This window comes from Cetorhinus maximus, chromosome 1, assembly GCF_964194155.1.
Source record: "Cetorhinus maximus chromosome 1, sCetMax3.hap1.1, whole genome shotgun sequence".
Classification (NCBI taxonomy): Eukaryota; Metazoa; Chordata; class Chondrichthyes; order Lamniformes; family Cetorhinidae; genus Cetorhinus; species Cetorhinus maximus.
In genome coordinates this window covers 222,551,072-222,577,795 of record NC_135879.1, presented here as the reverse complement: position 1 = coordinate 222,577,795, position 26,724 = coordinate 222,551,072, and the positions used below count along the sequence as shown (strand labels likewise).

General features: G+C 43.0%; 1 protein-coding gene across 2 annotated transcripts in view; it reads left to right on the top strand.

The window, feature by feature from the left end:
* Window positions 1–1,846: 1,846 nt before the first annotated feature.
* Window positions 1,847–26,724, top strand: part of st3gal5 (ST3 beta-galactoside alpha-2,3-sialyltransferase 5) — a 113,224-nt gene continuing 88,346 nt past the window's right edge. For both annotated transcript variants that reach the window (XM_078553801.1, XM_078553791.1), the window contains exon 1: window positions 1,847–2,178. The gene's annotated coding sequence lies outside the window, so the exon portion shown is untranslated. The remainder of the gene's footprint in view (window positions 2,179–26,724) is intronic.

Here is a 26,724-nt window from a genome sequence, read left to right as displayed (position 1 = left end):
ATGAGTTCCGTGGGGCAGGAACAGGCTGACACGATCGGTCTGCCAGGACAGTTCTGTTTGTGGATTTTGGGTAGGAGGTAGAAGCGGGCCGTCCGAGGTTGGGCGACTATCAAGTTGGAAGCTGTGGGAGGAAGATCTCCAGAGGAGATGAGGTCAGTGACAGTCCTGGAAACAATGGCTTGATGTTCTGTGGTGGGGTCATGGTCCAGGGAGAGGTAGGAGGAAGTGTCTGCGAGTTGACGCTCAGCCTCCGCGAGGTAGAGGTCAATGCGCCAGACAACAACAGTACCACCCTTGTCAGCAGGTTTGATGACAATGTTGGGGTTGGACCTGAGAGAACGGAGTGCAGTGAGGTCAGAGAGAGACAGATTAGAATGGGCGAGGAGCAGAGAAATTGAGACGGCTAATGTCACGCCGACAGTTCTCAATGAAAAGATCAAGAGAAGGTAAGAATCCAGAGGGAGGGGTCCAGGTGGAGGGAGAATATTGGAGGTGGGTAAAAGGATCCGTTGAAAGGGGAGAGGACTCCTGCCCAAAGAAGTGAGCACGGAGACGTAGACGGCGGAAGAAGAGTTCAGCATCATGCCGAGCCCGAAATTCATTGAGATGAGGGCGTAAGGGTATGAAGCTAAGTCCTTTGCTGAGCACTGAACATTCAGCATCGGAGAGGGGAAGGTCAGGGGGTATAGTGAATACGCGGCTGGGGCTGGGATTGGAAGATGGGGTGGGGACGGAGGGACAAGCAGGGGTGGAGGGTCCCAGATGGGTGTTGGTGTCGATGAGTTGTTGGAGCTTGCGTTCCTTAGCACTTGAGAGAAAGAGAAAAAGTTTCTTGTTGAGGCGACGGATGAGGCGAAGAATAAAATGAAACTGGGGGCACGCGCAGCTTTGAAAAAGGGTGCGGCGGTGCTGCTGGAGGGAGAGGTCGAGTGTGTTCATATGGCGGCGCATGGCACTGAGTGTGGATCTCAGAAAGCGACGGGAACAGCAGTCTGAGAAACGTTTTATGTCCCGGAGATACCTGTAATCCTGGGTGGGTTCGAAACAAGAGGGATGGAATTTCAGTTGAAATCCACGTGGGGTGAATCGGAGACGGAGATAGCCCTAGTGGGGGTAGGGTGAAGGGATCGAAAAAGGCTAAAAGGTAGAGATAAAACAATGGATGGAAATACATTTAAGAATAATGGCAATAGGCGGGAAAAGAAAAATCTATATAAATTATTGGAAAAAACAAAAAGGAGGGGGAAAATCAGAAAGGGGGTGGGGATGGAGGAGAGAGTTCGTAATCTAAAATTGTTGAACTCAATATTCAATATTCAGTCCGGAAGGCCCTCTATCCAGCTCTTCTTGTCCCACCCCACTCCCTTAAACCAGCTTATATTTCACCCCTTTTCTATTTTTCCTTAGTTCTGTTGAAGAGTCACACGGGCTCGAAACCTTAACTGCATTCCTCTCCACAGATGCTGCCAGACCTGCTGAGTTTTTCCAGGTATTTTTGTTTTTGTTTTGGGGTTTTAATTAATTGTCGTCGTCCCCCGGCCCTTTCTCTTTAGTCGAGATCGACGACTCCTTGAGGACATTGCGCACGATTTTAACCGATGGCACCACCTGCTATCCAACCTCCAGCCGCGCGCGCCCCTTTAAGACCTACCCCCTTTTCAACCGCCTCAAAGACCTTGACCCCGTTACCACCACCAACACCGCCCCCCCCCCCCCCCAACATGATCAATCGACACAATGGTCGGCGACACCCACGCCTCTATTGGAGCGGGTACATGCCAGTCAACGGGCGCGTCACAATCCTTCCACTGCAACCCCCCCCCTCTCCCTTGGGCGCGTGTCCCTCGTCTCGCCCCGCCCACCTGTACTGCCGGCGGCGGTTATTTTTCCACCCTTCCAACACCCAGCCCACCCCACCCCCTCCCATCCCCCCCCCCCACCCACCCCCACCTCTTCCTCCCTACTCACCCGAGGCGTGGTACATGATGGTTAAAAAAAAAATCACGAGCCTGCGAGCAGAGGGAAATGTGAGAGAGAAACCCCTCCTCTGAACGACCTTTCTCCTTGTTTCCCTCCCATCTCCGCTCGATGAAGCGATGAGAATAGCGAAATCGCTGAGGCGATGAATCGCCAAGGCCATCGTGTTACTGGATGGTATTATGAAGAGAAAACGGGAAGGTAAGGTGGAAGAGATGTGCAGCGGCGGCTTGTTGTGCGATGAAAAGGTTTCATTTTAAATCGTCTCTTAAACCTCCCATTAGCATCCCCCCACCCCCCCCACCCACCCTTTTCAGGCAAGTGAGAACGAATTTATTATCAAATTTTTCACGCAATGTATTAATTTCCTATTAATTTTCCTACGACCTCTTTAAAAGTTAAAAAAAAGGCTTGCTGCAAAACACATTTCAGCGTTGGGGGAAAAAAAAATTGGTAGCCACGCGTTTTATCCCTTTTTTAAAAATAAAATATCTAAGTGCTCAAATTATATTGGTATATAATTAGAGAAACAAATGCTGCATGAACATTACGGGGTTTCCAGTTGAAACGAGGGGATTTTGTTTGGTCCCAAGGATTGTTCCTTTTTTTATATATATATATATATATATAAAGCATCGAAAGCACAAAGATCGGGCTCAATGAGCTTTTCTTTAATTCTTCCAGTTTTGTGCCTTTCTTCTTCCAGAAAATGAATGTCGGTTTATTTCTTGTACCCTCCACCCCGTCCGTCATACGCAGACGAGCTGAGCTGGCCATGCTTTGCACGAATGTTGTTCAAAATTTGCTGCTTTTTTTTTTAAAACCCGGAGGCTTTTAAAATTCAACATGGTAGAAATATAGCTGTGTTACCAAGCAAAGGGATCGACTTTGCTTGTGTGTGCATTTATACAGGTATAGTCTCGATTGCAAAATAATCAGAAATATCGATTAAAAAAAATATCCTGGCAGAGCAACCGAACCAGAGAACGGAAGAAAGACTAACCTTTCGGATTGACACACAGTTTATCGACTTTGTTCTTAAAGAAGGGTTCTACCGAAACGCTAATCCTTGAGTGCCCACTGAAGTATTAAAAAAATGCTGCTGCATTGTTTTATTTTCTCACTTCCAAGTCAAGGTAGCAACAGTGTTGATGTGTTTTGATACTCAGTCAAAATGCTTCACGTTTTAATTTGGCAAGTTGTTATTGGTAAAAATGCAAAATACGTATTTCTGTAACCTCTAATGACAATGAATCTGGGTGCTGCTTCATCCAGTGCTTTTTAATTTCAATAATTCTTGTTGACTTGAAATGAGTTGAGGACCTCCATTTTCTCACTTACAGCTGGCATTGGGTGTGGGACTGATGAAATTTCAGTGTGAAGTACAAACATTAGGCATTCATTGCTAGTCTGAGACCTGAGATTAAAAATTTGTAAAATCTAGGTGTATTGCCATAATATAGAATGTAGTAGTACTTCCTTTCAGTTGCGGAATTGCTTGGCGATCAGCCCTTGCTGGCTCTGACAAAATAACCTAAGCAATCTTGTGTGGTTCTTGTGGTGTTACTTTACATTACAGAGCTGCCAGCAAAATTAAAGCTGTCTCAATTTATAGTAACGTGGGCTAACAACAGTATATGTCATATTAGCAGCATCCTTCCTTTGATATAATGCTCTGCTTTTTTCATATTGGGTATAATGACCAGGTGAGAGGGATAGACTGGGCTTTCCTCTTTACCCACTCCCCATTTGGTTATAGCAGAAGTTTGAATTTTAGAAAGGGTGTTGTACTGCCAATTTAGCGTGTACTTGGCTGTGTGCCGTTTGTAAGAATTAAGCCAGGTAGGTGTTCTTGAGTTAAACACAATGGGCTAGCTTTATTGTGCAAAAACCCACCCAGGTAAAAATATTAAAAAGTTAATGTACAAATATGCCCTACTTCCCACTAACATGTGCAAACACACCCTCAAACCCCTAGCATGCAGGAAAAAAAAGAACTTGAGTTTCAGATGCTTGGCCAAACTGAAGTGCAGATTTAAAAAAAGGAATAAAAACAAAAAACTGCGGATGCTGGAAAAAGGAAGACCAATTAAGAAGTGATTTTTACTATTTTTCAAGCAAAGCTCACTTTAGCAAAAAATCTGCAGTGTGAGAGCCACATCGACTACTGAAGTTCTTTCTGGGGGAATGCAGGCTTGAAGCGGACTGAAACAAAAACAGAATTACTTGGAAAAACTCAGCAGGTCTGGCAGCGTCGGTGGAGAAGAAAAGAGTTGATGTTTCGAGTCCTCATGGCCCTTCAGCAGAACTGAGTAAAGTTAGGAGAGGAGTGAAATATAAGCTGGTTTAAGGTGGGGGGGTGGGGTGGGAGGAGAGAAGTTGGTGGGGGGGTGGTAGTAGGGACAAGCGAGCAGTGATAGGAGCAGATAATCAAAAGATGTCACAGACAAAGGAACAAAGACGTGTTAAAGGTAGTGATATTATCTAAGAGAATGTGCATATTTTAGCATCATTCTCTTAGATAATATCACCACCTTTAACACGTCTTCGTTCCTTTGTGACATCTTTTGATGGGCCGGACCATATCCCGCGCATCCGCCCTCACGCCTTCTCCTCCCTCCCAGAAACATGATAGGGTCCCCCTTGTCCTCACTTATCACCCAACCAGCCTCCGCATTCAAAGGATCATCCTCCGCCATTTCCGCCAACTCCAGCATGATGCCACCACCAAACACATCTTCCCTTCACCCCCCCTGGCGGCATTCCGTAGGGATCGTTCCCTCCGGGACACCCTGGTCCACTCCTCCATCACCCCCCTACTCCTCAACTCCCACCTATGGCACCTCCCCATGCCCACGCAGAAGATGCAACACCTGCCCCTTCACTTCCTCTCTCCTCACCGTCCAAGGGCCCAAACACTCCTTTCAAGTGAAGCAGCATTTGACTTGCATTTCCCCTAACTTAGTCTACTGCATTCGTTGCTCCCAATGCGGTCTCCTCTACATTGGAGAGACCAAACGCAAACTGGGCGACCGCTTTGCAGAACACCTACGGTCTGTCCGCATGAAAGACCCAAACCTCCCTGTCGCTTGCCATTTTAACACTCCACCCTGTTCTCTTGCCCACATGTCTGTCCTTGGCTTGCTGCATTGTTCCATTGAAGCCCAACGCAAACTGGAGGAACAGCACCTCATCTTCCGACTAGGCACTTTACAGCCTTCCGGGCTGAATATTGAATTCAACAACTTTAGATCTTAAACTCCCCCTCCCCCCATCCCCACCCCGTTTCTTCCCCCTCCCCTTTTTTTTCAATAATTTATATAGATTCTTCTTTTCCCACCTATTTCCATTATTTTTAAATCTACAACTAATACTTTGTTAGTCTGTCCACCCCACCCCCACTAGAGCTGTACCTTGAGTATCCTGCCATCCATTCTTAATTGGCACTTTTCTTAGATAATATCACCACCTTCAACACCTCTTTGATCATTTTGTCTGTGACATATTTTGATCATCTACTCCTATCACTGCTTGCTTATCCCTACAACCACCCCACCCTCAACTTCTCTCTCCCCCCGCCCCCCACCTTAGACCAGCTTATATTTCACCTCTCTCCTAACTATACTTCAGTTCTGCCGAAGGGTCATGAGGATTTGAAACGTCAACTGCTTTCTTCTCCACCAATGCTGCCAGACCTGCTGAGCTGGATAGAGGGCCAGTGATAGGTGGAGATAACTAAAAAATGTCACAAACAAAAGGACAAAGAGGTGTTGAAGGTGGTGATATTATCTAAGGAATGTGATAATTAAGGGTAGAAAGCAGGACAAGCAAGGTACAGAGCGCCCTAGTGGGGGTGGGGTGAAGGAATCAAAAAAGGCCAAAAGGTAGAGATAAAACAATGGATGGAAATACATTTAAAAATAATGGAAATAGGTGGGAAAAGAAAAATCTATATAAATTATTGGAAAAAAAATTGGAATGCAATATATGTTTTTTTTCAGAAGGCATGCAATAAGGTGTCTTAAGAAGGTTGTTAGAAAATTCAGTTATATGGTATAGGAAGAAATGTTACTGCTTATGGAAAACTGGACTTGCATTGGAGAAGGGTTGGAATTAGAGCTCTCCAGAGGTCAGCACTGAGCCTAACATTGTTTTTAACATATGTAGGGAATATGAACTCAGATGTAGGGTGCACAATTCTGAAATAGAGATGTAGGAGTTGGTAGATCAAAAAAGACCAGGATTTACCTGGTTTGCCATTAGTCCTCCTGCTAGTTGCATGATTAATGATAATGGAGTCACTGAGTATTCATAATAATCAATTTCTATCATTAGTTTACAACAGACATGACATGAGGAAGACCCCAATGGTGAAGAACTTTTGAAACAATATATCCAAAGCTACCTATTCCTCCCAAACACGTTATACTTAAAACGTGACACACCTTTAATTGCTCATGTACTGTATCCCAACACTTTTCTGAAAAAAATCAATCTAATTTGCATTTGAATAAATCATTAGTAATTTCCTTTTGAAGGAACCTGCTCCATTGATCGACTCTTCGCTCACTGAAGTAATGTTTCTGTAAATTAGTTTTGAATTTACTCCCTTCAAGTGTAAGCTTTCTCCTCTTGTTCTAATGACTGAGCATGGCATCTAGGAGCCCCAGCAAAGCTAAAGTCATTGGGAATCAGGGGGAAACCTCTCCACAGGTTGGAATCATATCTAGTGTAAAATAAGATAGTTGTGGGGTTGGAGTTCAATCATTTCAGCCCCAGATGTCATTGTAGAAGTTCCTCAGGGTAGTGTCCTAGTCCAATCATCTTCAGCTGCTTCATCAATGACCTTCGCTCCATCATTAGGTCAGAAGTGGGGATGTTTGCTGATGATTGCACAATGTTCACCATTCGTGACTTCCTCAGATATTAAAGCAGTCTGTGCCCATGTGAATCCGGACCTGGACAATGTTCAGACAAGTAACATTCACACCACACAAGTGCCAGGCAATGACCATCTCCAACAAGAGAGAATCCAGCAATCTCTTGTTGACTTTCAATGACATTACCATTGTTGAATCTCCCCACTATCAACATCCTGGGGGTCACCACTGACCAGAAATCAAACTGGACCAGCTACAAGAGCAGGTCAGAGTCTGGGAATTCTGCGGCGAGTAATTCACCTCCTGACTCCCCAAAGCCTGTCCACAATCTACAAGGTACAAATCAGGGGCATGATGGAATACTCTCCACTTGCCTGGATGAGTGCAGCTCCAACAGCACTCAAGAAGCTTGACACCATCCAGGACAATGCAGCCTGTTTGACTGGCACCACATACACCAACTTCAACATTCAGTCTTTCCACCACCGATGCACATTGGTGGCGGTTACAAAATGCACTGCAGCAACTCACCAGGGCTCCTTCGATAGCACCTTCCAAACCCGCGACCGCTCCCACCTAGAAGGACAAGGGTAGCAAATGCATGGGAATACCACCATCCGCACGTTTCCCTCCAAGCCACACATCATCCTGACTTGGAACTATATCGCTATTCCTTCACTGTTGCTAGGTCAAAATCCTTGAACTCCTTTGTTGACAGCACTGGGTGTATTGCAGCAGTTAAAGAAGGTGGTTCACTACCACCTTCTTAAGTGCAATTAGGGATGGGCAATAAATACTGGCCTAACCAGTGATGCTCACATCCCATGAAGGAATAAGAAAAAATTGCCCCTTGTCCTCCAATCCCCCCATCCCCACAATCATTCTAGCTGCTCCAGTCTATAATTAAATTAGATAGAAGTTGTAGAAAAATACCATTTAGCCCTACTGGTAGCACTCTCCAACTCCTCTTCGTCTAACTATCAGGACAGCCTTCTATTCCCTGCACCTTTGTATGTTTATCTAACTTTAAATATGTTTTTGATAGTCACCTTGATGCCCTTTCAAGAGCTGTAATATCCTTTTTTGTATTGCAATGACCAGAACAATAAATGTGCAGTCACACCAATTATTTATTAAGTGGCAGGATCACCTCACAATATTATCTTGATATTGGCGATACATCCTGATGTTTGATTTGTTTGCTCACTGCAACTGACCATTGTTGCAATCGATTCAACTTCTGAGACCAGAATCTTTTTCATTGAAACAGTGGTCCCTTTTCTGGATTTTCTTTGTCCCAGCCCATTTGAAGCACTTCACATTTGCTTATTTTGAATTTTATCTATCAGTTATTTGCCTGATTCGCAAGTATATTCAAACCCTCCTTTGAATATCCTGCTCAGCTTTAGCCTTGTTGCCAGCACCGCCTGTCTCCATCAAAGGGGAGCATAACCAGCACCTCATGACATTTATTGGCATTACAAACTCTAAGCTTCTTATGATCAATATCCTGGGGGTGGCGGGAGAGTCATTATTGATGAAGTCAGCTGTACTGGCCACTTACTGGCTGCTAGAGCAATTCCTGCACTGTTAAGGGAGGTGTGGGAAGGAATTCCAGAGAATTCCTAGAAATAATATGTGTACTAATGGCTGCAGAACCAAGGCACAGAAAAGGAATAAAGATATAGACCAGTAACAATCTGGCAGAATGGACTTGAGGAGCTGAAGACCTGTTGTTCCTTTATTAACCCTGGTGCTTTGTCATTGTTTACCTAATTTATGTAAAATCCTCCTCTCATCTAGCTCTTAAACACTAAGATTCACCGCTGTGATATCCATCTCTTCTAAACATAGAACCGGCGTAGGCCAGTCAGCCCCCCTCATCCATTCAATCAGATCATGGCTGATTTATACCTAAACTCTCTTCACCTGCCTTTGCTCCATATCCCTTGATACCCTTAAGTGGTTGGTCTTGGTTATAAAGTTTAAAATTGACCAAACATCCACAAAATTTTGGGGAAGAGAGTTTCAGATTTTCAGTATAGAAAAAGTCATTCCTGATTATACTTCTGAATGGCAAACCAGAGGAAATTGTTTCTCTGTATTTACCCTATCAAATCCTTTTAAAAAGCAACATGTCGTCATATCTTAAGATCATAAGAAAAAGGAGCACCCCCTTGCTCCACTATCCCCTCCATGGCAATGGGAAGCCTTTGTGTCCAAGTAGAAATGCTGATTAACTATCTCTGACCACAACTGCCTTTCATAGAAACAAAGGGACAGGTTCCAGCACAATTGTTTACAACTTGATATTGATAACAGCAAAATACTGCAGATGCTGGAAATCTGAAACAAAAACAGAAAATGCTGGAAAAACACAGCAGCCTAACAGCATCTGTGGAGAGAAAAAAAACAGTTAATGTTTCGAGTCCATATGACTCTGAAGCCCGAGTGTCCTGGGCCCAACCATCTTCAGCTGCTTCATCAATGACCTTCCTTCCATCATAAGGTCAGAAGTGGAGATGTTTGCTGATGATTGCACAATGTTCAGCACCATTTGTGACTCCTCATACTGAAGCAGTCCATGTCCAAATGCAGCAAGACTTGGACAATATCCAGGCTTGGGCTGACAAGTGGCAAGTAATATTCGCACCACACAAGTGTCAGGCAAGGATCATCTCCAACAAGACAGAATCTAACCATCACCCCTGGACGTTCAATGGCATTACCATCACTGAATCCGGCACTATCAACATCCTGGGGGTTACCATTGACCAGAAACTGAACTGGACTAGCCATATAAATACTGTGGCTACAAGAGCAGGTAAGAGGCTAGGAACAGTGCGATGAGTAACTCGCCTGCTGACTCCCCAAAGCCTGTCCACCATCTACAAGGCACAAGTCAGGAGTGTGATGGAATACTCCCCACTCGCCTGGATGGAGTGCAGCTCCCACAACACTGAAGAAACTCTTTCGAGTTATCAACAGTCACAGATTGCAACTCGTTCGAGTACAATCACAGTTCTTGGTTTCCGGGAGTGGGACATGAACCCACAACCCTCTGATTCAAAGGCGAGGGTGCTATGAACTGAGCCACAGCTGACACCTCACAACACTGAAGAAGCTGTACGTTGTCCAGGACAAAGCAGCCTGCTTGATTGGCACCACATCCACAAACATGCACTCCCTCCACCACCGAAGCACAGTGGCAGTAGTGTGCACCATCTGCAAGATGCACTGCAGTAATTCACCAAGGCTTCTTAGACAGCACCTTCCAAACCCACGACCACTACCACCTAGATGGACAAGGGTAGCAGATAGATGGGCACACCACCACCTGGAGGTTCCCCTCCAAGTAACTCACCATCCTGACTTGGAAATATATCGCCATTCCTTCACTGTCGCTGGATCAAAATCCTGGAACTCCCTCCCTAACAGCACTGTGGGTGTACCTACACCACATGGACTGCAGCAATTCAAGAAGGCAGCTTGTCACCACCTTCTCAAGGGCAACTAGGGATGGGCAATAAATGCTGACCCAACCAGCGAAGCCCACATCCTGTGAATGAGTGAAAAATAAGAAAAGCAGTTGTCTCAGTCCCAAATCACACCTGTTTATCATCCTCTAAGATCCTCTGCTCATTTACCACGATTCACTGTTTTCTGTCCTTAGGCTTTTTTTTATCTAGTTGAACACTGGATTCCATGAGCCTCAGCTTTGTTAGTCAGCCTTGTATGTGGTAATTTATCAAAGTACTCATTTAGCACTTTAGCTATGCTCTCTACTGAATCTGTGAAGGACTCCTTTTTGGTCGCTAATTGGCATCATTCTTCTTCCTACATTTTTACTATTTAGAAGCATATAGAAGATTTTTGGTAAAACCAAAATACTGCAGATGTTGGAAATCTGAAATAATAACAAAGTTCTGGAAATACTCAACAGATCTGAGCCTCTGTGGAGAAAGAAACAGAGTTAATGTTTCGAGTCCATACGACTCAGACTTTTGGAGTTTCCCCAGACCTGGCTTCTTCAGAGACTTTTGGATTTTCTTTTACGTTAGCTGCCAGCCTCTTCTCATGTGCTGTCCATCTTACTTCCTGTCTCTCTTCTCTCTGAACCTTTCCACATTCAGCCTGGTTCTCACTTGAATTGACATCTGTCATACTCTCCCTTTTCCTGTTTCATCTTACCCTATTCCTTCCATCATCCAGGGACCACTAGCTCTGGTTGCCTTATCTTTCCCTTCCTGGGAAAGCATTTTGCCTATCTGCAAACCATCTCCTCCTTAAAGGCAGCCCACTGTTCCTTTTATAGTTTTGCCTGCCAAGCTTTTATTTCAATTCACCTTGGACAGATCTGTCATAAACCCACTGAAACTGCCTTTCTCCAATTAAGTATTTTTACTTTGTATTGTTCCCTGCCCTTGTCTATAGCTAATCTAAACTTTGATACAATGATCACTTGGAAATATACCGCTGTTCTTTCACTGTAGCTGGGCTACAATCCTGGAATACCCTCCCTAACAGTACTGTGTGTACCTACACCACGTGGACTGCCATGGCTCAAAAAAGTAGCTCACACCACCTCAATGATAACTAGAGATAGGCTAAACATTCTGGGTGTGCCATCGACACCCATTTCCCATGAATGAATGAATGAATGAAAAAAACTCATTAAATTCACAGGATCTCCTATTTGACATGCACTTATCTTTATCATGCTTTATTTTATCAGGTATTTCACTACTACCAAGAACCTTTTCTGATCAAGGTCATTAGTTACAGCCAAATCTGGCACTGCAACATCCCTTGTAGGCTAACTAACATACCACTTGAGAAAGGACTCCTGCATGCATTTAAAGAATTTTAGTCCTGTTTCTGCATTTAACCTTTCTCTCCCAATCAATCAATGAAGAATGAAAATCTCTCTAAGTATGTTAATCCTAATCATCCCTTTACTCTGTAATTTTCTCTTCAGTTTACTTCCCACAATTAGGGGGGATGCGATGGTGTAGTGGTATTGTCGCTGAGCTAGTAATCCAGAGACCCAGGGTAATGCTCTGAGGACCTGGGTTCAAATCCCAATGGCAGATGGTGGAATTTGAATTCAACAAAAATCTGGAATTAGAAGTCTAATGATGACCACAAAACCGTTATCAGTTGTCGTAAAAACCCATCTGGTTCGCTAGTGTCCTTACCTGGTCTGGCCTTCATGTGACTCCAGACCCACAGCAATGTGGTTGACTCAAATGCCCTTTGAATAAGGGCAATTAGGGATGGGCTATAAATGCTGGCCTAGCCAGCAATGCCCACATCCAATGAATAAAAAAAAAAATTTGGAGGCTTAAATACAACTCCATTAATATTTTTAAAATATTGTATGTTTGATCTTCCTTATTTACATCAACCCTCTAACAGCATATATTTCTTCACCCTCTGCTTCCTATTCTGTCTTTCCACCTTTTCTATCCCTCTTTTATGTTTGTTTTCCATTCTTAGCCAGTTTGCAGTCAGGGCTCTGTCAGTACTGTTAAGTCCAGATCATCTTTTAAATAATTGAATTGAGGTACTCTCATGTTTATTGAATACTTTGAAATAAATAGCTAATTTTCTGACCTTTGGCCTTGTGAAATGCCCATTTCCCAAGGTGAGAAAAAAGTGTGCTATCCAGTTTGTGGGTTTCCTTCTCCTTTAACGTTGCTCAGGGATTAGTAACGCTTCCCAGATGCGGTGTAGCTGAGCACATTGCCGCAGGACGCACAGATCATTTGCAGGAATGTAAATGAGTTAGGAAGGAGTCACAGAATTTTAACGGCACAGAAGGAAGCCATTTGGCCCATCATGTCTGCACCGGCTCTCCAAATGAGCATTATGACCTAGTGCCATTTCCCTACCTTTTCCCCCGCACATTGTTTCTATTCATATAATCATCGAATGCCATCTTGAATGCCTCCACCACACTTCCAGGCAATGCATTCCAGACCTGAACCACTTGTGTGAAAAAGTTTTTTTCTCACGTCACATTTGCTTCTTTTGCAAATCACTTTAAACCTGTGCTGTCTCGTTCTTGATCCTTTCACAAGCAGGAACAGCTTCTCCCTATCTACTCTGTCAAGCCCCTTCATGATTTTGAGCATCTCTATCAAATCTCCTCTTGGCCTTCTTCTCTCCAAGAACAACAGCACAAACCTCTCCAGTATATCTTCGTAACTGAAGTTTCTCATCCCTTGAACTATTCTTGTAAAGCTCTTCTGCACTCTCTCCAATGTGTTCACATTCTTCCCATAATGTGGCGCCCAGAACTGTACACAATACTCCAGCTGAGGTCTAACGAGCGTCTTATATAAATTCAGCATCGCCTCCTTGATCTCGTACTCTATGCCCCTATTAATAAAGCCCAGGATACGATATGCTTTATTCACTGCTCCCTCCACCTGTCCTGCCACCTTAAATGATCTATGCACATATACACCCAGGTCTTTCTGCTCCTGAATCCCCTTCAAAATTTCACCCCTTATTTTATATTGTCTGTCCATGTTTTTCCTACCAAAATGCATCACCTCTCACTTCTCCGCATTGAACTTCATCTGCCAGCTATCTGCCCACTCCACCAACTTGTCTATGTCCTTTTGAAGTTCTACACTGTCCTCCTCGCAGTTTACAACACTCCCAAGCTTCATATCATCCGCAAACTTTGAAACTGTCCCCTGCACACCGAGGTCTAGATCATTTATATATATCAGGAAAAGCAAGGGTCCCAATATCGACCCCTGGGGAACTCCACTACAAACTTTCCTCCAGCCTGAAAAATATCCGTTGACCATTACCCTCTGGTTCCTATTTTTCAGCCAATTTTGTATCCACGTTGCTACCGTCCCTTTTATTCCATGGGCAATAACTTTTCTCACAAGTCTGTTGTGTGGCACTTTATCGAGGGCCTTTTGAAAGTCTATGTACACCACATCAACAGCATTACCCTTATTGACCTTTTCTGTTACCTCTTCAAAATACTCCAGCAAGTTAGTTAAGCACTATTTCTCCTTTAGAAATCCATGCTGGCTCTTCCTTATCAACCCATATTTTTCCATGCGACTACTAATTCTATCCCAAATAATTGTTTCTGGAATCCTACCCACCACTGAAGTTAAACTGACTGGTCTGTAATTGCTGGGTTTATCCTTACAACCTTTATTTTTAACAAGGGTGAAATGTTTGCAATTCTTCTTTAGCACCTCCCCAAGTCTAGGGAAAACTGAAAAATTATGGCCAGTGCCCCTGCAATTTCTACTCTCACTTCCTTCAATATCCTTGGATGCATCTCGTCCGGTCCCGATGCCTTGTCAACTTTAAGTACTGACAGTCTATTCAACGCTTTCCACTTATCAATTTGAACCCTTCTAGTGGCAGAGTTTCCTCGTCTGTCACCATGGCCTGGGTAGAGATGGATGCAAAGTATTCATTTAATACCTCAGCCATGGCCCCTTCGACTATGTGTAAATTCCCTAATCGGCCCTACTCCTCCTTTTACCACTCTTATTATTTATATGCCTACAGAAGACTTTGGGATGCCAATCTTTTTTCATAATCCCTCTTCGCTTCTCTGATATGCTTTTTCATCTCCCCTCTGAACCTTCTGTATTCCTCTTGGTTCTCAATTGTATTTTCTCCCTGCCACCTGTCATGTGCACACTTTTTCTTCTTTATCTTAATTTCAATCTCCTTTTTCATCCAGGGAGCTCTGGATTTGTTTGCTCAACCTTTCCATTTCGATGGAAGTTATCTTGATTGTACCCGAACCAATTATTTTTTGAAGGTAGCCCATTGTTCAACTACAGTTTTCTTTTGTTCAAGTGTATCTGGCCCACCTCCGTTCTTGCCCCATCAAAGTCAGCTCTCGTCCAGATAATTATTCTTACTCTGGATTGTCTATCGTCCTTTTCTATCATCATCCTAAAATGTACAATACAATGATCACTGTTTTGTAAATGTTACCCCACTGACACCTGATCTCTTGGCCCACCTCATTTCCAAGAACCAGGTCCAACAGTGTGTCTTTTCTTGTTGGATTGGACACATACTATTGTAGAAAATTCTCCTGCAAACAATCCAGGAACCTTTGCTCCCTCCACCCTTTCCACTACCACTGTCCCAGTTTATATTCACCCATTATAACTACTTTATAATGCTTGCGTCTCTGCAATTTCCCTGCAGATTTGTTCTTCTATGTTCTTCTCACTATTTGGTGGTCTATAGACTACACTGAGCAATGTAATTGCACCCTTTTTGTTCTTTAGCTCTAGACAAATTGATTCTGTCCTTGAACCCTCTGGGACGCCCTCTTTCTCCAGCACTGCAATGCTCTCCTTAACCAATACCGCCACCCCACCTCCTTTCCTATCTTTTCTGAACACCTTGTACACAGGAATATTTAACATTCAGTTCTGTCCTTCTTTGAGTCAGGTTTCTGTCATCGCCACATCATCATATTTCCAACTTTGCAATCTGTGCCTGCAACTCCCCAATCTTATTTACTATACTCCATGCATTCACATACATGCATAGAACTCGATTTAGATCTTGTTACTTTTTCCCTCACCCCGGCTCCACCTATTAACTTACTATTCTCTATTCTTGTCTTATCTGTCTCTCCCAGTATTTGAAGTCAGGATGGTATGTGGCTTGGAGGGGAAGTTGCAGGTGGTCATGTTCCCATGTTTCTGCTGTCCTTGCCCTTCAAGGTGGTAGAGGTGGCAGATTGGCAATATCAGCTTCCAACTAAAGTAGGTGTGGAGTTATATTATCTTCTCCCAATACTGTGTGGAGGATTAGGGAGAGTTCCTTAAAAACTTAGCATATAATCACAAGAACATAATCATAAGAAAAAGGATCAGGAGTACGCCATTCGGCCCATCAAGCCAGCTCCGCCATTCAATTAGATCATGGTTGGCCTTATCTCCACCTCCTTGCCCGTCCTCCATAATCCTCGACTCCCTTGTCAATCAAAACATTTGTCTAACTCAGCGTTTGAAAAATTCACTGCTCGCTGAATCCCAAGACTAATGACCCTTTGAGAGAAGAAGTTCCTCTTCATTTCCATCTTAAATGGGCGATTCCTTATATTTAAATTGTGGCCCCTAGTTCTAGATACCCGCAGGAGAGGAAACATCCTGTCAGCATCTACCCTGACAAGCCCCTCAGAATCTTATGTTTCAATAAAATCACTTCTCATTCTTCTAAACTCCAATGAGTATAAGCCCAACCTTTCTTCACAAGGCAACTCCTTCATCCCAGGAATCTGCCTAGTGAACCTTCTCTGAGCTGCTTCCAATGCAAGTATATCCCTCCTTACACAGGTCAGAGCTGTACACAGTACTCTGAATGCGGTCTGACTAATGCCCTTTTATATTCCATCCACTTTTCAATAAAAAGCAACATTCAATTTGCCTTCCTAATTACTTACTCCACCTGCATGCTAACTTTTTGTAATTCATCTACAAGGACACCTAGATCCCTCCGAACTGCAGCATTCTGCAGTCTCTCTCCAATTAAATATTATTCCCCTTTTCTATTCTTCCTGCCAATGTGGACAATCTCACATTCTCCCACATTATAGTCCATCTGCCAAATTTCTGCCCATTCAATTAACCTATCTTTGGATACCCTTTGTATCCTCCTCACAGCTTGCTTTCCTAGAGAGAATCTAACCATTTGCCCCTGATATTCAATAGCTTTACTATTGCCGAATCAACATCCTAGAGGTTACCATTGACCAGAAATTGAACTGGACCAGCCATGTAGATACTGTGGCTACAAGAACAGGTCAGAGACTGGAAATTCTGCAGTGAGTAACTCACCTCATGACTGCCCAAAACCTGTCCACCATCTACAAAGGCACAAGTCAGGAGTGTAATGGAATACACACTACTTGGTTGGAGTGCAGCTCTAACTCTCAAGAAACTTGACACCAGAGGAAGCGATGGTGTAGTGGTATTGTCACTGGACTAGTAATCTAGATAATCTAATCAGGCTAGCGATTGAGGTTTGCCAATGGCCCTTGAAGATCTGCATGGACAGTTATTTACAGTGGCAACAAAGTTCACAACTGTGACCCAACTGTATTGCCACAGGGGCCGCTCACCATCTGTAGAGGTCATTACAGAAATCAGCTGTAGTGCTATTGCAAATATCATGCATCAATAAGAAGTGCTGAAATTTTAGTGAATCTACTCACCACTCTTTCTTTTTTAATCATGGCCTTCAGCCAGCTGAAATCTACTCCCTTATACATTACAGCAACAAACAGCATATAAGGATCATAGTCAAGCTCAGATTTTGGTGCTCCCTCTGGATAGCTCATTCTTATAGTGGTTTTGTTACCAACATCTTGAGTGAATCCTTGGACTGGTGCATTGTTCAGCCTAAGTGGGAAGAATATAAATTTCTTGATATGTTTAAAAACTACAAGAATAATTTAAACAATACTATTTTGTTTTGGGTTACATGTATAGTGAGTTTCTAACACTGAATATCAGAATTGGGTTGGTGTGCCATAAGAAACATAGGAGCAGGCCATTTGGCCCTTTGAGTCTGCTCTGCCATTCAATAAGGTCATGATTGATCTGCTTGTGGTCTCAACTCCGCTTTCCTGTCTGCCCATCCTCCCCCACCTCCCCCATAACCCTCGACTCCCTTGTCTATCAAAAATCTATCTAACTAAGCCTTGAACACATTCAATGACCCCGCTTCCACTGCTTTCTGGGGAAGAGAATTCCACAGACTAACAACCCCAAAAAATTTCTCCTGATCTCGGTGTTAAAAGGGAGACCTCTTATTTTTAAACTGTGTCCCCTAGTTCTAGTCTTCCCTACAAGAGGAAACATCTTCCCGGTATCCCACCCTATCAAGTCTCTCAGGATCTTGCATGTTTCAATAAGATCACTCCTTATTCTTCTAAACTCCAAGGGGTATTGCTTGGTGGGCACTGCGGGGACTGGGGTGTTTTATCGACTTCTTTTTGATTTAATGTTGGTAAGTTTCCTTTAAATTTTTGTCTTTTGTTTTTGCAGTTTCCTTTTATGGGGCTGCTTTTACTTTGTCCCTGATTTTGTTAATTTAGTTTTATTTGGTTTGACTCAGAAGAGTTAAACTCCAAGGGGTAAAGGCCCAATCTGTTCAACCTTTCTTCCTAAGTCCTTCATCCCAGGAATGAATAGAGTGAACCTTCTCTGAACTGCTTCTAATGCAATTACACCCATTTTCAAATAAGGAAACCAAAGCTATATACAGTACCTCAGATGTGGTCTTACCAAGGCCCTGTACAGCTGCAGTAAAACTTCCCTACTTTTATATTCCTTTCCCCTTGCAGTAAATGCCAACATTCCATTTGACTTCTTAATCGCTTGTTATACCTGCATCTTAACTTTTTGTGATTCATGTGCCAGGGCTCCCAGGTCTCTCAGTACCACCGAGCTCTGTAACCTCTCATTTAATTAGTATACTGCTTTCCTAATCTTCCTGCCAAAGTGGACAAGTCCACATTTTCCCACATTATACTCCATCTGCCATATATTTGCCCACTCACTTAACCTATCTGTATTTCTTGGTAGACGCTATCTCCACTTGACAACTTACTTTCTTACCTACCTTTGTGTCATTGACATAGCCAGCTACCATACATTCAGTCCCTTCAGCCAAGTCATTGGTATAGATTGTAAATAGTTGATGCCCCAGTACTGATCCTTGTGGCACTCCACTAGCTACAGCTTGCCAACCCAAAATAGAACCATTTATCCCTTCTCTGCTTCCTATTAGCTAACAAATCCTTTTTCCATGCTAATATGTTACGCCTTACATCATGAGCTCTTATTTTGTGTAGTTACCTTTGATGTGGCACCATATCAAAAACATTTTGGAAATCCCAGTACACCTCACCTACATATTCCTCTTTGTCCACCTTGCTTGTTACCTCCCCGAAGAACTCTAAAATTAATTAAGCACAATTTTCTTTTCACAAAACCATGTTGACTCTGCCCACTCCCATTATGATTTTCTAATTATCCTGCTAAAACCTCGATAATGGATTCCAGACACATGTTAGGCTAACTAGTCTATAGTTTCCTGCTTTCTGTCAACATCCTTTCTTGAATAAAGGTGTTATATTTGTTATTTTATAATCTGCTGGGACCCTTCCAGTATCTAAGAAAATTTGAAAGATTTTAACCAATGCCTCTACTATCTCTGCAGCCACTTCTTTTAAGACCCTAAGTTGCAGGCCATAAGATGCTGGGGACTTATCAGCTGTTAAGTCTAATAGTTTTCACAGTACTTTTTCCCTGGTGGTGGTGATTGTTTTAAGTTCCTCCCTCCCATTCACCTCTTGGATTTTCAAATGTCTTTGGGAAGTTTTCTAAGTCGTCTTCAGTGAAAAAAGACTGCCATTTCCTTGTTTCCCATTGTTAATTCCCCAGACTCACTCTCCAGAGGCCCAACACTCGCTTCAGTTTTTCCTTTTAAAATGTTTGTAGAAACGCTGTTTTTATATTTCTAGCTGGATTTCTCTCATACTTTAATTCTTTTTTTCACTCATTTTTTTGCTGGTTCTTAAAATCTGCCCAATCTTCTGACCTGCCACGAAACTTTTCAGAATTGCACAGTGTTTCTTTCAATTTGATACTATCCTTAAATAGATTTAAGGTGAGAGGAGAAAACTATAAAGGTGATGTGCGGGGCAAGTTTTTTATGCAGAGGGTAGTGAGTGTCTGGAATTCGCTGCCAGAGGAAGTGGTGGAAGCAGGTATGATAGTGGTGTTTAAGAGGCAGCTTGACAAATACATGAATAGGATGGGAATAGAGGGATACGGACCCTGGAAGTGCAAAATGTTTTAGTTGACGGGCAATATGATCGGTGCAGGATTGGAGGACCTAAGGTCCTGTTCCTGTGCTGTTCTTTTCTTTGTTCTTTGTTCTTAACACCCTTATTTAGCCACAGATGATGCATCCTTCTCAAAGGCTCTTTCTTTCTCACTGGGGAAAATCTTTGCTGAGAGTTTTTAATTATTTAATTAAAGGTCTGTCACTATATCTCTACTGTCTTACCTTTTAACCTACTTTCCCAACTCACTTCAGCCAACTCTGCCTTCATACCCTTAGGTTTAAAACATTAGTCTGAGACCCACACTTCTCACCTTCGAACTGAATGTGAAATTCTATCATGTTATGAATATTGTCACTATAGACTCCTTTACAACAAGGTTATTGACCAATCTGATCTCATTGCACATTACCAAGTATAGGATAACCTGCCCCCTAGTTGGCATTAGAAGGTACTGCTCTAAAAAAAATTGTCAAGTATTTTCCAGGATACCTTTGCCAATCTGACTTGCCCCTTCGACATATAGATAAAAGTCACCCATGATTATCGTAGTACCTTTCTTACAGGTCCCAGTTATTTCTTCCTGTATACTCTGTCCTGCAATGTAACTACTGCTAGGGAGCCTATATAGTACTCCCGCAAGTGGAGTCTTAGCTTTCCTTTTTCTTATCTCTACCCAAACTGATTCTACATCTTGCTCTCTCGAGCTAAGGTCATCTCTCACTACTACACATATATCATCCTTAAATAAAGGAGCTATCTTTTCCTAGCTTCCTGTATTTCTGAAATGTTAAATACCCATCAATATTCAGGTCCCAACCTTGGTCACCTTGCAACCATATCTCCGTAGTGGCTATCAGGTCATACATATTTATTTCTATGCTAACAATTCATTAATTTTGTTACAAATGCTGTGTGCATTCAGGTACAGAGCCTTTTTAACTGTCCTTTTACCATTTTTGCAATCTCTGGACTGATTTGTTGGTGCACTCTTAAGCCAGAACTAGCACTTCACGCAGTCAGATATATGGTGAACACAAGAAATAGGAGGAAGAGACTATGTGGCCCGTCGAGCCTGTTCCGCCATTCAGTAAGGTCCTGGCTAATCTTGGGCTTCAATTCCATTTTCTGCCTGCTCTCCATGTCCCTTAATTCCCTGAGCGCCTAAAAATCTGTCGATCTGTCGAGCCTTCAATGTGTTCAATGATGGAGCATCCACAACCCTCTGGGGTAGAGAATTCCAAAGATTCGCAATCTTTTGAGTGAAGTAATTTCTCCTTATTTCATGCCTAAATGACTGGTCCCTTATCCTGAGATTGTGCTATGTTTTAGAAACCCCCATCAGCAGATACAATCTCTCAGTGTCCACCCTAACAAGCCCCTTCAGAATTTTGTAGGTTTCAGTGAGATTGCCTCTCATTCTTCTAAACTCCAGAGAATATAAACCCATTTTACTTAGCCTCTCATCATAGCACAACCACCTCATCCCAGGGACCAATTTAGTGAACCGCCTCCAATGCAAGTATATCCTTTCTTAAGTGTGGAGACCAGAACTGCACAGTATTCCAGGTGTGGTCTCACCAAAATCCTGTACAATTGTAGCAAGACTTTGTTATTCTTGTACTCCAATCCCCTTGCAATAAAGGCCTAATTGCTTGCTGCATTTGCATGCTAACTTTCTGCATTCCTTGTACAGGCACACCCAAGTCTCTTTGAATCTCAACACTTACAAGTTTCTCACCTTTAAAAAAGAATATTCTGCTTTCCTAATCTTTTGACCAAAGTGAATAACTTCACACTTCCCTACATTATACTTCATTTGCCATCTTGTTGCCCACTCACTTAATCTGTCTAGATCTCTTTGCAGCCTCTCTGTGTCCTCTCCACAGCTTATCTTTCCACCTAGCTGGCATCATCAGCAGATATGTTACTCCCTGTCTTTTCATCTAAGTTATTAATATAGATTGTAAATAGCTGAGACCACAGCACTGATCCTTGCAGCCTTCCACTATTCACTGCCTGCCAACTTGAAAAAGTCCCATTTATGCCCACTCGCTGCTTTCTATCCATTAATCAATCATCCATCCATGTTAAAATATTGTCCCTAACTCCATGAGCCCTTATCTTAATTATTAACCTTTTGTGTGGCACCTTATCAAATGCCTTTTGGAAATTCAGGTATACTACATCTACTAGTTCCCTTTTATCTACCCTACCAGCTACATGCTCAAAAAACACTAATAAACTTATCAAACAGGATTTCCCTTCAGTAAAACCATGTTGACTTGTTCTAATCATACATCTAGGTGCATTAAGAATTCTTTAATAGATTCCAGGTTGTCCCAACAATTAATGTTAGGTTAACTGGCCTGTAGTTCACTGTTAACTCTCTCCCTCTTTTCTTGAAAAGTGGAATGTCATGTACCACCTTTCAACCTAATGGGACTGTTGTCAAATCTAAGGAATTTTGGAAAATCACAGCCAGCACATCCACAATCTCTGCAGCTAATCTCTTTTAGAAACCTAGGGTGTAGACCATCAGGTCCAGGGGATTTGTTGGATTTTAGTCTCTTAAGCTTTTCCAATTCTTGCTCTCTGCTAATATTAATGTCCTTAATTTCCTCAATCTTTTTAGCTCCTAGGTTACCATCTATTTCTGGTATGAAATTTCTAGTGTGAAAGTTTCTGGGACAGAAACTATTGGTTCAATGCCTCTACCATTTCCTCATTCCCTCCTGTCTCTGGTTTTAAGGGGCCAATGTTTACTTTAGTTACTCTCTTGCTGTTTATATACTGATAAAAGTTGTTAGAATCTGTTTTTTATGTTTCTGGCTAGTTTACTCTCATTCTGTTCTTTCACTTAGTATCAACTTTTTGATGGCTTTCTGCTGGTTTCTAAAACCTCGGACTCAAAACTAATCCCCAGGCTTGCTACTGTTGTTTTGCAATCAGCAACTGACTTGATGAACAAGATTTTTCAAAATGAAAACGATAACATATTTGCGCAACTCTCATGCACAGGTCAGGAGAGGCCATCTGTTCTGGTGATATCACATGATCTCAAGGTATGCTGAATCGCATTTGTCAAAGCACCCGATAAGAAGGTCTAATGGCAAATTGCGTACATTCAAATCAAAAAACATGTAAACACCTTCTCAGCTGTTGACAATCGGCAGTTTTAAATGTGGTGTTGACTGCCTGGTGCCAAGCTTAAGGGCATTCCCTTGTGCCTTAAGAAGAACTTGGGAGCGGGAGGGTGAAGATCGAGTTATCATGGTTCATGTAGGAACCAACAAAAGAAAGAGAACAAGAAATGGGGTTCTGCTAAGAATTGAGGAACTGTCGAAGTTCAAATCTGAATCCGGAGGTCCCCAGCATCACAGATACAACATACGAACACAAATTAGGAGATGTAGGCCATTCAGCCCCTCGAGCCCGCTCTGCCATTCAGCAAGACCACGGCTTATCTAAAGGTTACCTCAAACCCACATTCCTGTCTACCCCTGACAATGTTGCACCCCCTTGTTAATCAAGGATCTATCTAGCTCTGCCTTAAAAATATTCAAAGACTTTGCTTCCACTGCCTTTTGAGGAGAGTTCCAAAGGCACTCAACCCTCAGGGAAAAATTTTTTCCTTATCTCGGTCTTAAATGGGCGACTCCTTATTTACAAACAGTGACCCCTAATTCTAGATTCTCCCACAACAGGAGACATCCTCTCCACATCCACCCTGTCAAGACCCCTCAGGAACTTATATTCTTCAATCAAGTCGCCTCTTGCTCTTCTAAATTCCAGTGGATACAAGCCTAACCTGTCCAAACTTTCCTCATAAGGTAATCTGCTCATTCCTGGTATTAATCTAGTAAACTTTCCCTGAACTGCTTCTAATGCATTTACATCTTTCTTTAAATAAGGAGACCAGTACTGCACACAATACGCCAGATGTGGTCTTACCAATGCCCTGTACAACTGAAGCATAACCTCCCTACTTTTGTAATTAATTGCCCTCACAATAAATGATAACATTCTATTAGCTTTCCTAATTACCTGCTGTACTTGCATACTAATCTTTTGTGATTCATGCACTAGGGCACCAGGATCTCAGAACTCTACAATCTCTCACCATTTAGATAATAAACTTTTTTATTCTTCCTGCCAAAATGAATGATTTCACATTTGCCCAAATAATACTCCATTTGCCAGATATTTTCCCACTCACTTAACCTATCTATGTCACTTTGTAGCCTCCTTACGACCTCTTCACAACTGACTTCCCTACTTATCTTTGTGTCGTCAGCAAATTTAGCAACCATCCCTTCAGTCCCATCATTCAAATCATCTATATAAATTGTAAAAAGTTGAGGCCTCAGCACTGATCCCTGTGGCACACCGCTCGTCACAACCTACGAACCAATAAAAGACCCATTTACGCAATCTCTCTGCTTCCTGTCAGCTAGCCAATCTTCTATCCATGCCAATATGTTACCCCCTGCAAAATGAGATGCCAGTCTTCAGCCAATTCAATTCACTCCACGTGATATCAAGAAAAGGCTGAACACACTAGATACTGCAAAGGCTATGGGTCTGGCAATAGCGCTAAAGACTTGTGCTCCAGAATTTCTTGTGTCCCTAACCATGCTGCTCCAGTACAGCTACAACACTGGTGTCTACCTAGCAATGTGGAAATTGGCCTAGTTATGTCCTGTACACAAAAAGCAGGACAAATGCAACTCCGCCAATTACCATTGCATCAGTCTACTCTTGATCATCAGTAAAGTGATGGAAGGGGTCAGCAACAGTGCTACGAAGCGGCACTTGCTTAGCAATAACCTGCTCACTGATGCTTAGTTTAGGTTCCATCAGGGCCACTCAGCTCCTGACTTCATTACAGCCTTGGTTCAAACATGGACAAAAGAGTACAACTCCATTGGTGAGTTGAGAGTGACTGCACTTGGCATCACGGCAGCATTTGACGGAGTGTGGCATCAAGGAGCCCTAGCAAAACTAGAGTCAATGGGAATCAGGGGAAAACGCTCCACTGGTTGGAGTCATACCTAGCACAAAGGAAGATGGTTGTGATTGCCGGAGGCCAATCATCTCAGCCCCAGGACATCAATGCAGGAGCTCCTCAGGGTAGTGTCCTTGGCCCAATCATTTTTTTTTACTCATTCTTGGGATGTGGGCATCGCTGGTCAGGCCAGCATTTATTGCCCATCCCTAATTGCCCTTGTTCAGAGGGCATTTAAGAGTCAACCACATTGCTGTGAGTCTGGAGTCACATGTAGGCCAGACCAGGTAAGGACGGCAGATTTCCTTCTCTAAAGGACATTAGTGAACCAGATTGGTTTTTACAACAATCAATAATGGGTTCATGGTCATCATTAGACTTTTAATTCCAGATTTTAATTCAGTTCAAAATCTGCCAGGGTGGGATTCGAACTCGGGTCCCCAGAGCATTACCCTGGGTTTCTCGATTACTAGTCCAGCGACAATACCACTACCCCTATCCCTCTTCTCCACCATCTTCAGTTGCTTCATCAATGACCTTCCTTCAATCATAAGGTCAGAAGTCGGAATGTTCGCTGATGATTGCACAATGTTCAGCACCATTCGCAACCCCTCAGATACTAAAGCAGTCTATGTCCAAATGCAGCAAGGCCTAGACAATATCAAGGCTTGGTCTGACAAGTGGCAAGTAACATTTGCACCACACAAATGGCTAGGCTCTGACCATCTCCAACAAGAGAAATTCTAACCATCGCCCCTTGACATTCAAAGGCATTACCATCGCTGAATGCCCCACTATAAACATCCTGGGGGTTACCATTGACCAGAAACTGAACTGGACTAGCCATATAAAAAAACTGTGGCTACAAGAGTAGGCCAGAGGCTGGGAATCCTGCAGTGAGAAACTAACCAGCTGACTCCCCAAAGCCTGTCCACCATCTACAAGGCACAAGTCAGGAGTGTGATGGAACACTCTCCACTTGCCTGGGTGAGTGCACCTCCAACAACATTCAAGAAGCTTGACTGGCACCCCATCTACATTCATTCCCTCCACCAGTGTTGCACAGTGGCAGCAGTGTGTACCATCTACAAGATGCACTGCAGGAACTCACCAAGGCTCCCTAAGCAGCACCTTCCAAATCAACGATCGCTACCATCTGGAAGGGCAAGGGCAGCAGACACATGGGAACGCCACCACTTGGAAGTTCTCCTCCAAGCCAGTCATCCTGACTTGGAAATATATCGCCATTCCTTCACTGTCGCTGGTCAAAATTTGAAACTCCCTCCCTAACAGCACTGTGGGTGCACCTACACCACATGGACTGCAGCGGGTCAAGAAGGCAGCTCACCACCGCCTTCTCAAGGGCAATTAGGGATGGGCAACAAACACTGGCCTGGCCAGCAACACCCACATCCCATGAAAGTATTTCCAAAAATCACTTTTTTCAAATTCATTTATTGGATGTGAGCATCACCGGCCATACCAGCATCCCTTGCCCATTCCCTAATTGCCCTTGTGATGGTGACGGAAGTTCATTGATAAAGCAGCTGAAGGTGGTTGGGCCGAGGACACCGCCCCGAGCAGCCCCTGCAGTCCTGGAACTGAGATGACCAATCTCCAACAACCACAACCATCCTCCTCTGCGAATTGAGTGTTATTGTATTTTGATTAGAAGTTATGACTGTACATAAGCAATAGCAAGCATTTAAAGAAATAACATTTAAAGAATAACTCACAATGCACAAGATATATACATTCCCTTAAGGAATAAAAAGTCCACAGTAAAAGTGATCCACTGTAGCTAATAAGAGAAATTAAAGGTAGCATTAACTAAAGGAAGAGGCTGATAATCTTGCCAAAAATAGTAAGAAGCCTGAAGATTGGAAAGATTTTAGAATTTACCAAAGGATGTCCAAGAAACTGATAAAGAATGAGAAAATAGAATAACCGTGTAAACTAGCAAGAGGGAAAAACAGGCTTTGTCCTTC